The sequence below is a fragment of the Piliocolobus tephrosceles genome, chromosome 5 (genome assembly GCF_002776525.5).
Source record: "Piliocolobus tephrosceles isolate RC106 chromosome 5, ASM277652v3, whole genome shotgun sequence".
In the NCBI taxonomy this organism is placed as follows: domain Eukaryota; kingdom Metazoa; phylum Chordata; class Mammalia; order Primates; family Cercopithecidae; genus Piliocolobus; species Piliocolobus tephrosceles.
The window spans coordinates 52,272,616-52,287,449 of record NC_045438.1 but is presented as its reverse complement, the minus strand read 5'-3'; the positions used below and the strand labels follow the sequence as shown (position 1 = coordinate 52,287,449).

The window sequence follows — 14,834 nt, the reverse complement described above, 5'->3', positions numbered from 1 at the left end:
GAAGGAAGGAAGGAAGGAAGGAAGGAAGGAAGGAAGGAAGGAAGGAAGGAAGGGGAAAAGGAAACAACAGGACCACCCTGGGCAACACAGCAAGACTCTATGAAAATTTAATTTAATTTAAAATAATAATAAATAAAAATAAACACCTTCACCAATGTCTCTTCTAAATCTTTTGGAGATCTCATGTATTACTAATGGACACACTCGTGGTTAGCATGAACAACTTAAGATTTACGGAAACATCCAGATTTATCCTGTGAAAATACCGTTAACTTCTTACATTCCAGTGAGTGAAAAGGCATGGATTTGAAGATTTGTCCACAGAGCAATGAATGGCTGTACTCTCAGTTTCTATCCGTGTGAAAATCTACTCGTCCTCACAGTCACAAGTTCTTTACATACTAGAAAATGTGTGAGAGATAGAGGTAAGGGGTGGCAGCTGTGGAGGCCAAAATAGGTTTTGGTTTTTTTTTTGGTTTGTTTACCAACTGGATTTTGCTCTGGTTAAGACAACAAGGTACACACCAAGAGAGATTTGTGTTTTCGAGTGTAGCAAGACATTCTAAATAAATGTTCCTTGAAGAGGGGGCCTTTACATCCTGGAACTTTGGCAAAAATCCAAAAAAATAAAGGAGTGGACAGAAGCAGCATGGAACTGGGCTGGGGGATGGAGTCAGCAGTTGAGCTCACAACAAACAGCTTTTGAATGTATTTCTTCAGCTCTTCTTTGTATTAATGTAATATATCCAGAAAAGCAACCTTTTCTGAGGGTCTGCTGTATGTCAGGGACTGTCTGAAGTGCCCCCCTAACCAAGACTCAGTGTGTAACCTCAATTTGACAACTGTTGGAATCAAAGCCTTATGCTAAAAGTCTATAATCCCACAGTCTGTAATCCCCTCCCTCATCCTTCTTGCCCCATTCATCTGGGCATCCATCTGAACTTCACAAGGAAAAGAACTTGGTACCTTTGGCTCCTTCTCAACCACATAAGAGCAACAAAGCAGAACAACGTAGGGACAGAAAGTATCTTAGAAACTATTAGTTTGCGAGGGCTACCAAATACTGTAAGCCAAACTGAGTGGCTTAAAATAACACAAACATATTGTCTCAGAGCTCTGGAGGTCAGAAGACTGAAGTCAAGGTTTTGCCTATGTTCCCTCTGAAACCTGTAGGGAAAAACCTTTCCTTGCCTCTTCTAGTTTCCGGTGTTTTCTAGCAATCCTTGATGTTTTTTGGCTTGTAGCTGTATCACTCCACTCTGCACCTGTCACCATGTGGCTGTCTTCTCTCGTTTCCCTGTCTCTGTGTCTCTTCTCCTCTTCTTTTTTTTTTTTTTTTTTTTTTTTTTTGAGGTGGAGTCTCACTCTGTCACCCAGGCTGGAGTGCAGTGGTGTGATCACGGCTCACTGCAACCTCCGCCTCCAGGGTTCAAGTGATTCTCCTGCCTCCGACTCCTGAGTAGCTGGGATTACAAGTGTGCACCACCATGCCCAGCTAATTTTTGTGTTTTTAGAAGAGACAGGGTTTCGCTATGTTGGCCAGGGTGGTCTTGAACTCCCGAGCTCAAGTGATCTGCCCACCTCGGGCTCCCAAAGTGCTGGGATTACAGGCGTGAGCCACTGTGCCAGGGCCAGAACTTTAATATATCTCTTGTGGGGGAGGGGACACAATCCAACCTGTAAGAGAGACTAATAGTTTCTAAGATACTTTCTATCCCTTGTTCTGCTCATTTGTTTTCTTTTGGTTTTAAGGAAAGTTAGGATCTCAGAGGTTGAGTTGGAAAGTCAATCTGTATGAAATGGTACATTATTACTCTTGGCAGTCTTGATTTCAGGAGACTGGAAACTCTAGAGTTTCTTCTCTAGAGTAAGCTAAAAGGAGTTCTTGGATCACAGAACATAAAGAAGAATGAACCAATCCGACTATAAGAGGTCCTCTTTCCAGCTTGACTTCCGAAGCTACTAGAACAAGGGTCAGGATGTTTCCCATTCTCTTCTTTGGGCTTCATTCTCTGTTGAAAGGATTTCTTTCAATGGTAGGTAACGTCGTCAGTTCCCAAGTTTTATCCTGGGAGTTCCTAGTTCTAGAAAAGGATTGCCTTCAAGGCTGGATCCCAAAGGCAGACGCCCTGGGGGAGAGAGCTGGCGGCCCATGGGGATACATGAGCTTGATCTTGGACCAGTGAACTTCCACCAGAGGAATGGAGCACCATAAAAACAGGCCAGTTTCGGACCAGGCACAGTGGCTCACGCTTGTAATCCCAAGACTTTGGGAGGCTGAGGTGAGCGCATCACTTGAGGTCAGGAGTTTGAGACCAGCCTGGACAACATGTTGTGGAACTGTGTCTTTACTAAAAATACAAAAATTAGCCAGGCATGGTGGTGCACACCTGTAATCCCAGCTACTTGGGAGGCTGAAGCAGGAGAGTCACTTGAACCCAGGAGGCGGAGGCTGCAGTGAGCCGAGATGGCGTCACTGCACTCCAGCCTGGGCGACAGAGTGAGGCTGTGTCCTGAATATAAACAAATTTTAAAAAAAGGCAGTTTCTGCAGGAGCCTCACAGGGGAAGACAAGGGGAACAGGAGGCTGAGGAGACAATATGAGAGATGTCCACTATAAAAAGATAATTCAAGAGCAAAAATCCAATTTTTATGTAAATTATCCAGATGGGCTCCAATGCTTATTCATACTCACCAAAGAAATTGCTCTGTCCTCTATTTTATGTCATTTAGTGGATCAGGTTTATGTCTGTGCCCCAGAGAAAGGACCCATGACATTTACCACATTTGAATTCAAATAGTAATTTTAGATTAATTTGAAAATTGATTAGGTCAGATGTTTCTGCAGACATGTTTTTGCCCTTTTATGGTATGGGGGGTCAAATATCCGTTTGTGAGTCCAGGATTTCTTTGTAAAAACAGACTTTCAAGTCAATTATTAACATCCACTGGAGTTTAAACATGACCATTTTTAAAGTGCATATTTTCTCAAAAATATCCTTCTTGCATATTTTACCAAAAATATCCTTCTTTTAATTTCTTTTAAAGTATTTGTTTAACTATGAGAAACAAGTAACTATGCAAACTCTAGGACAGTCCTAAGTGAATTAAATGTACCTATTTCTGGATTATCACTACCGATTGTCAGGCTTAGTCAGTTAGAAAGTAAAAGTAATTTTTACCTCTTTCTGTTAAACTAGAGAACAGAGTGAGTATGGGAAGATGACATTTTTCCTAGCAAAATGGCAAATTCTCAAGGTCGTAAGTGACAGATTGCTCTCCTGAGTCCCCAGCTTGGCTCCCAGCTGCCAAAAGGTCATCTTCATCTGGATATGTGCAGACACCGCACGCTCAGCTCATGCAGAACAACTTCACCCCGAGCCTCCTCCAGCACTCGCTCCGTCAATGCCATCATCATCATCCACACTGGGCAAACCGAGGACCCAGACTCCTCTTTCTTTTCCCACCTTTCCCTGCCTTCCATGTGTCCTCAAAGTATGACTCAGGACACTACCTACGTCAGTGGTTCCCAAACTTGGCTGAGTATCCGAATCCCCTAAAGGAGGACTTCTTTTTTTTTTTTTGGAGATGGCTGGAGTGCAGTGCTGTGACCTTGGCTCACTGCAACCTCCACCTCCTGGGTTCAAGCAATTCTCCTGCCTCAGCCTCCCGAACAGCTGGGATTACAGGCACCTGCCACCACGCCTGGCTAATTTTTGTATTTTTTGTAGAGATGGGGTTTCACCATGTTGGCCAAGCTGGTCTCGAACTCCTGACCTCAGATGATCCACATGCGCAGCCTCCCAAAATGCTGGGATTACAGGTGTGAGCCACTGCACCCGGCCCTGCTAAAGGACTTCTGAATGAATTCAGATTTGGAGTCCCCTTCCTAGAGACTGAGTCAGTCAGTACATCTGGAAGTGGCCTGAGCGTCTGCATTTTAAAGTCCTCCCCAGCCTCCTAAGGTGATTTAATAATGACCAGGATTTAGAACCAGCTGTCCTAAGCATCTCCATCCCCACTACTGCTGCCCTAGTTCAGCCCCCAGCACCTGCAGCCCCGCTTCTGCACTCAAGCTCTGCATTGTCTCAGCCATCCTCTACTGCGTTCAACAATACCACAGCACACACATTGAATGCCTATTTTTTTTCCAGGTACTTTGTTAACCAGTGGAAGTACAAAGATGAATAAACCATACTCCTCCCCTCAAGACAACTCTTTCATGAGGGAGATAACCTAGGAAATAGGAGTCTATTCATGAGACCACTGTTCTAACTAGAAGAATAAGAAGTACCAGAAGGTCACAAAAGAGGAACTGATTAGCTCAACCTGAGAAAGTCTCCTAAAGCTTCACAGAGGAAGGAATGCTGAAGTGGGGATGAAGAGGAGTTGATCAGGAAAAAAGTAAGGATGGGAGGGAGGGAGAGGACATTTCAGATAGTGCTAAGCATGGGGATAATAGGGCTACATTGGCTTTTTTTGTTTGTTGACTTGTAGAAGTGCAGTTTCTGTTCTTATAGGCAAATGTTGGGTTCCTTCTTTCTTTCTTTTTTTTTTTATTTTTGTGGATACATAATAGTTGTATATTTTTATGGGGTACATTAGATTTTTTTTTGAGACAGGGTCTTGCTGCATCACCTAGGCTGGAGTGCAGTGGTGCAATCTCAGCTCACTGCAGTCTCCGCCTCCTGGGTTCAAGTGATTCTCCTGCCTCAACCTCCCAAGTACGTGGGACTACCGGGTGGGTATCACCACGCCCAGATAATTTTTGTATTTTTAATAGAGATGGGGTTTCACCATATTGGCCAGGCTGGTCTCGAACTCCTGACCTCAAGTGCTCCACCTGCCTTGGCCTCCCAAAGTGCTGGGATTGCAGGAATGAGCCACCGCGTGGGGCCCATTCTGTGCTTTACAACTCCCAGCTGTGGAAGTCGGCAAGGCAAGCCACTAAACCTTTCTGAATCTGTTTTATCATCTTATAAACCAGGTTTAATAATAATTACCAAGTAGGCTTGAGGATTTAAAGAGAAAAATGCTTATTAAAACATTCCCAGCCTAATGTTCTCTTTCCTGACATGGGTGGCTACACAAGCATCTGCTTTGTGAGAATTTATTGAATTGTATGTTTTTTTGTGCACTTTTCTGTATGTGTGTTGATATCAATTAAAAAGTTAGAAACAATTGTCTAGCTTACTGGTGTATTAATAAATGTTCGAAATATTGGTTCTCTTTCCTCCTTGTCTTTTCCTGCTGGAAGCAGATGACCAGAACTGGGCTGGATGGCTAATGAAGGAATGACATGCCAACATTTGCAAGAGGTGGAATGTGCTGTTACAATGACGTACAAAGAGCAGTAAGATGAAATTTAATAGGAACCAACATGCAGGAGGTTCAAAAAGAAACAGCACAAGTAATGAGCTGAAGATGTGATTTAAGAGGAATTATGAAAAAGCTCAGAGATTTTAACTGACGCAAACGTAATCTGAGTCAATAGCCCAGCTTTGCCACTAAACTCTATGACCCTGTGCAAAACAAGCAAGCAGATAAACCCAAAGTGTAACCAAACCAAAACAGAAATCTCAATACAAGGTTAGGTTTCTGTAGCAGTGTAATGCTCAAATCCTAGAAATAAATACACCCATTGATTCCTTCATCCATGGGATCATATCTACATTGAAGGCTTTCAGTCATGGAAGCCTCTTCTTAGGATGGGCCTAGACCATTGACCATGTCCAGAGTTCAGTGACTAGGATCCTGAGAGGTCTTAAAACCATGTTGGGGCACAGCGGTTCATGCCTGTAATCCCAGCACTTTGGGAGGCCAAGGCAGGCAGATCACTTGAGGCTAGGAGTTCGAGATCAGCCTGGCCAGCATAGCAAAACCCTTTCTCTACTAGAAATACAAAAATTAGCTAAGTGGGTTGGCGCCCGCTTGTAATCCCAGCTACTCCAGTGGCTGAGGCACGAGAATCGCTTGAGCCTGGGAGGCGGAGGTTGCAGTGAGCTGAGATTGTGCCACTGCACTCCAGCCTGGGCAACAGAGTGAGACTCTGTCTCAAACAAAACAATAAAACAAAACAAAACACCTCATATCATATAAAGATCTGGAGAATTTTTAGCTTTAAGAAAATATTTTGGGCCAGGTGTGGTGGCTTACGCCTGTAATCCTAGCACTTTAGGAGGCCGAGGCGGGCGGATCACGAGATCAGGAGATCAAGACCATCCTGGCCAACACGGTGAAACTCCGTCTCTACTAAAAATACAAAAAATTAGCCGGGCGTGGTGGTGGGCACCTGTAGTCCCAGCTACTCGGGAGGCTGAGGCAGGAGAACAGTGTGAACCCAGGAGGGGGAGCTTGCAGTGAGCCGAGATTGTGCCACTGCACTCCAGCCTGGGTGACAGAGCGAGACTCCATCTCAAAAAAATAAAAAGTAAAAAAATAAAAATTAAATTAAAAGAAAATATTTGGAGGCTGACTGGGAGGGCTTCAAGCATTTGAAAAGATTTTGTCAAGAGTGATTGGATTTATTCTATGTAGTTCAATGAGGGAAAATTCAGTTCAATAAGGTGAAAGTCTGGAAAAGAGTATTTTGGGCCATTTTAAGGAATAAGGTAGCATTCTCTTTCCCTCTCCCAACATGGCGCCTCAGAAAAAAGAAGAACAAGAACAATATAGTTGTATATATTGTGTATATAAGAAGGGGAAGACTATCTCCCTAACAGACTTTCTGGCTGAGGATGGGAGTACTGGTGGAGGAAGCACCTATGTTTCCAAACCAGTCAGCCGGGCTGATGAAACGGATGATCTGGAAGGAGAATTTCAACAACTCGGCACAGTAATGACGACGATGCGTACGGAGCGCCTCCAACTGACCGTTCCATCCTTCCCACTGCTCCACGGGCTGCTCGGGAACCCAGTATCGACCGGAGCCGTCTTCCCAAATCTCCAACCAACACTGCTTTCCTGAGGAACCTCCCCTATGATGTTATAGAAGAGTCAGTTAAGGAATTCTTTAGAGGACTAAGTATCAGTGCAGTGCGTTTACCACGTGAACCCAGCAATCCAGAGAGGTTGAAAGGTTTGGCTTATGCTGCATTTGAGGACCTGGATTCCCTGCTCAGTGCCCTGAGTCTCAGTGAAGAGTCTCTAGGTAACAGGAGAATTCGAGTGGACGTTGCTGATCAAGCACAGGATAAAGACAGGGATGATCATTCTTTTGGCCGTGATGGAAATCGGGATTCTGACAAAACAGATACAGACTGGAGGGCTCGTTCTGCCACAGACAGCTTTGATGACTGCTCGCCCAGAAGAGGTGATGATAGCTTTGGAGACAAGTGTCCAGATGGTTACGATTCAGACCGGTATGGCGATGAGGATCGGGATGGCCCACGCTGGGATATGGATTGATACTGTGGCCGGGGTCGCTGTGATGACCGAGGCAGCAGAGACTCTGATGGAGGCTGTGATTCCCGGATAGGCAGTCGCGGAAGAGCATTCGGCCGTGGGTATTGCAGGGATGATGACTACAGAGGAAGCGGGGACCGCTATGAAGACCGATACGACAGATAGGATGATGAGTCGTGAATCTCCAGAGATGAGACGATTACTCTCGGGATGATTATAGGCGTGATGATAGAGGTCCCCCCGCCAAAGACCCAAACTGAATCTAAGGCCTCCGAGTACTCCTAAGGAAGATGATTCCTCTGCTAGTACCTCCCAGTGCAGTCCAGCTGCTTCTGTCTTTGGAGGAGCAAAGCCCGTTGACACAGCTGCTAGAGAAAGAGAAATAGAAGAACCGCTGCAGAAGAAACAAGAGAAGTTGCAGCGTCAGCTGGATGAGCCAAAACCAGAACGACGGCCTCGGGAGAGACACCCAAGCTGGCGAAGTGAAGAAACTCAGGAACGGAACAGTCGAGGACAGGAAGTGAGTCATCACAGACCGGGACCTCCGCCACATCTGGCAGAAATGCACGAAGGAGAGAGAGTGAGAAGTCTCTAGAAAATGAAACACTCAATAAGGAGGAAGATTGTCACTCTCCAACTTCCAAACCTCCCAAACCTGATCAGCCCCTAAAGATAATGCCAGTCCCTCCACCAAAGGAGCATGATTGGGTGAAGCGAAGTTCTAACCGTCCTGCTCCATCTCAGAGCTCAGACACACAGCAGCAATCCCCTGCAAGTGGTGGGGGAAAAGTAGCTCCAGCCCAACCATCTGAGGAAGGACCAGCAAGGAAAAATGAAAATAAAGTAGATGGGATGAATGTCCCAAAAGGCCAAACTGGGAACTCTAGCTGTGGTCCAGGAGATGGAGGGAACAAAAACCACTGGAAAGAGTCAGATAGGAAAGATGGCAAAAAGGATCAAGACTCCAGATCTGCACCTGAGCCAAAGAAACCTGAGGAAAACCCAGCTTCCAAGTTCTGTTCTGCAAGCAAGTATGCTACTGTCTCTGTTGATGGTGAAGATGAAAACGAGGGAGAAGATTACACCCAACAGACCTCTACATCCTCTGCTTTCTCCTAGTTTTTCTCCACCCTGGAACATTCAAGAGCAAATCAAACCTCTATCCAGACAAGACAAAATAAAACTCACCATCTCCTTAAGACCTTTCTTACCTTTTTCAAAAAACAATAAGTGAAATTCTTTTGCATGCTGCTGCAGCCTTTAAAGTATTGAAGTAACTGGAGAATCGCCAATATAGCCAGAGAGAAAGGGACTACAGCGTTTTAGAGGAAGAGTTGTGGTGCGTTATGTCACCATGCAGTTGCCATGTGATTAGTGCCTAGGGGCGGCCATTTAGCAGAAATGGTAATGACAGTGATATAAAGTCTGCAATCTGGTTGGGCAGTAGGGGAGGGAGGTAGAAGGAAAAGTGTGAGATTTCTACCTACCTTTTAGTTTTTAATCCTATTGTGGCATATATGAATTCTCAAACATTATCTGAATAAATTTTCCACTCTTGGAATGGTAGATTTAGCCTCAAGTTGTTTTAGTGTCCAGGAGGCTGCCAAGCCCTCCTCTTATTTAATTCTGAGTTTTGGGGGTCAGCCTAGGGGGAATTCCTTTTTTTTAACCCCGCAGAGGGGTAGTTGGGAGTGAGTCTATAGGCCATAAAGAATAGGACTACATTGGACCAAACTAGATGGGAAAATCATGGTTTGAAAAGAAGCTTTTGGGAAGTGATGAGTCATTTTGCACCAGGTAATAGGAGAACATTGTGTGACCTCCAGCAAACACATGAATGGTTATTTCCTGGAGCCGGAAGCACTTGGGGGTCGTGGCAATTCTCAGTGTTTTCTGTGTCCTGGTTTTACCCTTTCTAAACACTGTCCTTTCTGCAAGTTTGAATATATCCACGTTCTGTTGAAACCTTGAAACTAAAAATTTAGATTCTTATTGTCATCTTAAGTTCTTCATGCTACTCTTAACCTCCCAAAAAGCAGTCTCTAAGTCACATAGATGATGTTTTGGGCATTTTCTCTATCAGCCATGGAGAGCTATGAAAGGAAGAATCGCTGCTTTTCTCAAGCAAATCAGTTTCTTGATGTCTTTTGGTTCTCACTCCTTGCCTGCTCCTGATGCTTTGACTCCTTTTATAGAGCAGAGTGCTCTAGAATAATGGATGGTCTTGGATGGTGGATAAAGGTGGATAAATAGGGACAGGGACAGTTAAATTGGGAGCCTTTCTTACAACCTTGATAGGTTTTCTCCCTGCAAGTTTCCTTCTCCACTGAAATGCCACACCAATGCTTGTTGGATTTATGAGGTGACCAGACCAATGTGTTGTTTTTCTTTCTTTTTTTTTTTTTTTTAAGCTTCCCTTGAGAGAACAAATGGTAATGGAGAGAACTATTTGACAAGGTCCTGGTTTCTCTTGCAACACAGTAGCTAAACTTGCCTGCTTGTATGTGCAGTTTTTTAGGGATCAGCTTGGTAGACAGTATTAGCAGAGAAACCACACCTTGATCTTCGTTTGCAAGATCTTGGTCTCCCATCAGTCCTAGATTAGGCCCTGTTCAGCCATGCAGGGGTGTTGGTTTATGTGTGCTGCAGCAGTGGGCATAGTGAATATAATTTACCCAGTGGACAAAGGTGTGTACCGAGTGAGTTTAAATAATTGGTGTGGATTGGCCAGTAGCTAAGAAGTGGGCTTTTAAAGAGTGTTGAAGATTGAAAGGTTTTTTGTTTTTGTTTTTGTTTTTGTTTTTTTTTTTTGAGACGGAGGAGTCTCGCTCTGTCGCCCAGGCTGGAGTGCAGTGGCGCAATCTCGGCTCACTGCAAGCTCCGCCTCCCGGGTTTACACCATTCTCCTGCCTCAGCCTCCCGAGTAGCTGGGACTACAGGCGCCCGCCATCTCGCCCGGCTAGTTTTTTGTATTTTATAGTAGAGACGGGGTTTCACCGTGTAGACCAGGATGGTCTCGATCTCCTGACCTCGTGATCCGCCCGTCTCGGCCTCCCAAAGTGCTGGGATTACAGGCTTGAGCCACCGCGCCCGGCCTGTTTTTGTTTTTTTAAAACAAAAAAAAACCATTGACTGTAGATAATGAAAAGCTAGGGTTTGCCCTCTTCACGTCTATTCTCCTTCCAAATAGTTATATCCAAAACTGTTTTTCCCTCTCCCCTACCTTGTCCCCCCTGTTAAAATAGAAACGGGGATTGATTAATGTCCCACTCCTGAATACATGTAAAATTTGTACAAAAATATCTTCTATGAAAATGATTTGTAATCTGTAGACTTATTACCTGGGAGATGTCTTGATATAAAATCCCATCCTTTGGGTTGTGGATTTTTTATTTTCTCCAAATAAATCTGATCTTAAAAAAAAAAGGAATTTTTTCTACCGCTCGTGATTAGGGCTATCTAAAACTGGAACGGATCCCCTGTCTGTCGCTGGCAGTATTTAGCAGAGGCTCTGTGGCTACACATCATGGCCATTATAGATGGTATTTTTATTTTAGGTGGGGTGACAGATTATATGCCTCTGTTATGGGTTAAATTGTTTCCCCCAAAAAGAATAGGTTGAAGTCCTAACCCCTAGTACCTGCAAATGTAACTTTATTTGAAAATAGGCGCTTTGCAGATGTAATCACATTACGATGGGATCATGAGGATCCAGTAAGACCGGTGTCCTTATGAGAAGAGACACACGGACAGGGAGAAGGCCAAGTGGAGACACAGGCGTACAGAAGGGGAGGTGGCCATGGAGCACTGCAGGCAGAGAAAGTTGTCATGCAGCCACAGGCCAGGAACGCCAAGGATTGCTGGCAACAACCAGAAGGCGAGAGAGAGCGCACAGCTCTGCTGACACCTTGATCTCAGACTTGCAGCCTCCAGAAATGCAAGAGAATACATTTCTGTTGCTTTAAGCCACTCAGTTGGTGGTACTTGGTTTTCCTAGCAACCCTAGGAAACGATTACAGCAAAACCCTTTCCCTTTCACAGCCTCCGAATCCTTATTAGCCAGATACCAACAATACAGGTAGGCCTGCCCAACCAAGTTACCTGACATACAGATTGCTCTGGCCTTCTGCAGCCACCCCCATGGTGACCGTCTTGCCCCTCAACCCTCTTGTCCTTGGTGCCCCCTCAGCAATGCCCATGACTGCTGAGTGCCTGGGAGACCCTCTGTTCCATTTTGCCTTTCCCTTCTAGCCCTGCTTTCAAGCCCAGTGTTGCCCAGGGCTCTGAGTCTGGGGGCTCTGCGAGGCCCACGGTGGAGGCCGGCAAGCTACAAGAGCTCTGTCTCGTTGTCTGTAAGAATCAATAAGCATTGAGATCTCTAGCCCCCCACAGAGGGAAAAGGCTTTCCGAGATGCAAACAACTCACCTACAAATGAACTTCTGGAATACACAGTCATTTGTGAGTGCAGGAACAGTCTGTGTCGGTCGCTCAGGCCCAGTTTGTAGATAAAGTTGTAGCAACACAGCATATTGTAACATTCACCAGTCCAGAAAGGCGCTGAGAGGGCTCAGAAAGCAACTCATTTTTCCTCCCACTGAAACTCAGGAATGTCCTTTGAGGACTTTTGCTGAGATATGCGAATGATTTGCTTTTCAAAAAAACTGTAAGTCAGGACCTCTGTGTGATTCTCGCCCAAGTCCTTCTTATCATGTGTAGAACTTCTCTGGGTGCCTGATTCTCCCCGTGGTGGCAAACAAACAGGGTCTGTGTGGGCCAAGGTGCAGAGCCAGAGAGGAAGGGTATGGGACATTCTCCCAAGGACGGCAAGTACAATGTGGCCCTCCCTCTGACCTCCTTCGAAAGACATCGAGGACTTGGAGTCCTTGCGTCCCCTACAATCCAGTGTGTCCTTGATTGAGTGATGCTGCTCTCCCTGCACTCCACCTCAGCCAAACAGCTCCACTTATCCACTTTATATACTGGGGTGTCACATAATATTGTACTTGGTAAGAATGTCCCCTGCTCACGTATGTATGTATGTGTGTACCAATTTGAAGACCACTCTTTCTAGCCTGAAGCACATTGCAATGGGTTACATGGTGCCCCTCGCAAAGACATGCCTTGCCTTAATCCCTGGAGCCGTTAAGGTGATGTTCTTTGGAAAAAGGATCTTCGCAGATGTAGTTAAGTTAAAGATCTTAAGCTGAGATCATCCTGAGTTATGTGGTGGGTCATAAATCCAATGACAAGAGTCCTTATAAGAGAGAGAAGAAAAGAAAACACAGACCCAGAGAGAAGAGGAGAAAGTCTTGTGAAGACAGAGGCAGAGATTGGAGTGATGCAGCCACAAGCCAAGGAATGCCTGGAGCCACCAGAAGCTAGAAGAGACGACGCAGGATCCTCCTTCAGAGCCTTCAGAGGGAGTGTGGCCCTGCCAATCCTTTGATTTCTAACTTTTTTTTTTGAGATGGAGTCTCTCTCTGTTGCCCAGGCTGGAGTGCAGTGACCCAATCTCAGCTCACTGCAACCTCCGCCTCCTGGGCTCAAACGATTCTCCTGCCTCAGCCTCTTTTTCTTTTCTTTTTTGTCATTTATAGATTTTAATGAATATCTTTGGCAAAGAAGTTTGATACAACACAGTATAGAAACATAAAATATCTAGTACAATGCCTGTCACAAACTATCTCAGAAAAGACTGACCTTTCACAAGCCCATCAAAAATATCTGAGCTCTGCATATATTGAGTATTTCTTTTTCTTAAGTAGACCTGTTTAAATGTTATTTTTTTGTTATTATTTTTTAATTATACTTTAAGTTCTAGGGTACATGTGCACAACGTGCAGGTTTGTTATGTATGTATACATGTGCCATGTTGGTGTGCCGCACCCATTAACTCGTCATTTACATTAAGTATATCTCCTAATGCTATCCCTCCCCACCCACACACACAATAGGACCGGATGTGTGATGTTCCCCTTCCTGTGTCCAAGTGATCTCATTGTTCAGTTCCCATCTGTGAGTGAGAACATGCGGTATTTGGTTTTCTGTTCTTGTGATAGTTTGCTGAGAATGATGGTTTCCAGCTGCATCCATGTCCCTACAAAGGACGCAAACTCATCCTTTTTTATGGCTGCATAGTATTCCATGGTGTATATGTGCCACATTTTCTTAATCCAGTCTGTCACTGATGGACATTTGGGTTGATTCCAAGTCTTTGCTATTGTGAATAGTGCTGCAATAAACATACGTGTGCATGTGTCTTTACAGCAGCATGACTTATAATCCTTTGGGTATATACCCAGTAATGGGATGGCTGGGATGAATGGCATTTCTAGTTCTAGATTCTTGAGGAATTGCCACACTGTTTTCCACAATGGGTGAACTAGTTTACAGGCCCACCAACAGTGTAGAAGTGTTCCTATTTCTCCACATCCTCTCCAGCACCTGTTGTTTCCTGATTTTTTAATGACTGCCATTCTAACTGGTGTGAGATGGTATCTCATTGTGGTTTTGATTTGCATTTCTCTGATGGCAAGTGATGATGAGCATTTTTTCATGTGTCTGTGGGCTGTATGAATGTCTTCTTTTGAGAAGTGTCTGTTCATATCCTTTGCCCACTTTTTGATGGGATTGTTTGTTTTTTTCTTGTAAATTTGATTGAGTTCTTTATAGGTTCTGGATATTAGCCCTTTGTCAGATGAGTAGATTGCAAAAATTTTCTCCCACTCTGTAGGTTGCCTGTTCACTTTTTTTTTTTTTTTTATTATACTTTAAGTTCTAGGGTACATGTGCATAACGTGCAGGTTTGTTACATATGTATACATGTGCCATGTTGGTGTGCTGCACCCATCAACTCGTCAGCACCCATCAATTCATCATTTATATCAGGTATAACTCCCCAATGCTATCCCTCCCCCCTCCCCCCTCCACACGATAGGCCCCATTGTGTGATGTTCCCCTTCCCGAGACCAAGTGAGCTCATTGTTCAGTTCCCACCTATGAGTGAGAACATGCGGTGTTTGGTTTTCTCTTCTTGTGATAGTTTGCTAAGAATGATGGTTTCCAGCTGCATCCATGTCCCTACAAAGGACGCAAACTCATCCTTTTTTATGGCTGCATAGTATTCCATGGTGTATATGTGCCACATTTTCTTAATCCAGTCTGTCACTGATGGACATTTGGGTTGATTCCAAGTCTTTGCTATTGTGAATAGTGCCGCAATAAACATACGTGTGCATGTGTCTTTGTAGTAGCATAATTTATAATCCTTTGGGTATATACCCAGTAGTGGGATGGCTGGGTCATATGGTACATCTAGTTCTAGATCCTTGAGGAATCGCCATACTGTTTTCCATAATGGTTGAACTAGTTTACAATCCCACCAACAGTGTAAAAGTGTTCCTATTTCTCCACATCCTCTCCAACACCT

General features: G+C 44.5%; 1 pseudogene; it reads left to right on the top strand.

Moving 5' to 3' along the window:
• The first annotated feature begins 6,637 nt into the window (after positions 1 to 6,637).
• Positions 6,638 to 8,523, top strand: LOC111538642 (annotated as a pseudogene).
• The last annotated feature ends 6,311 nt before the right edge of the window (positions 8,524 to 14,834 follow it).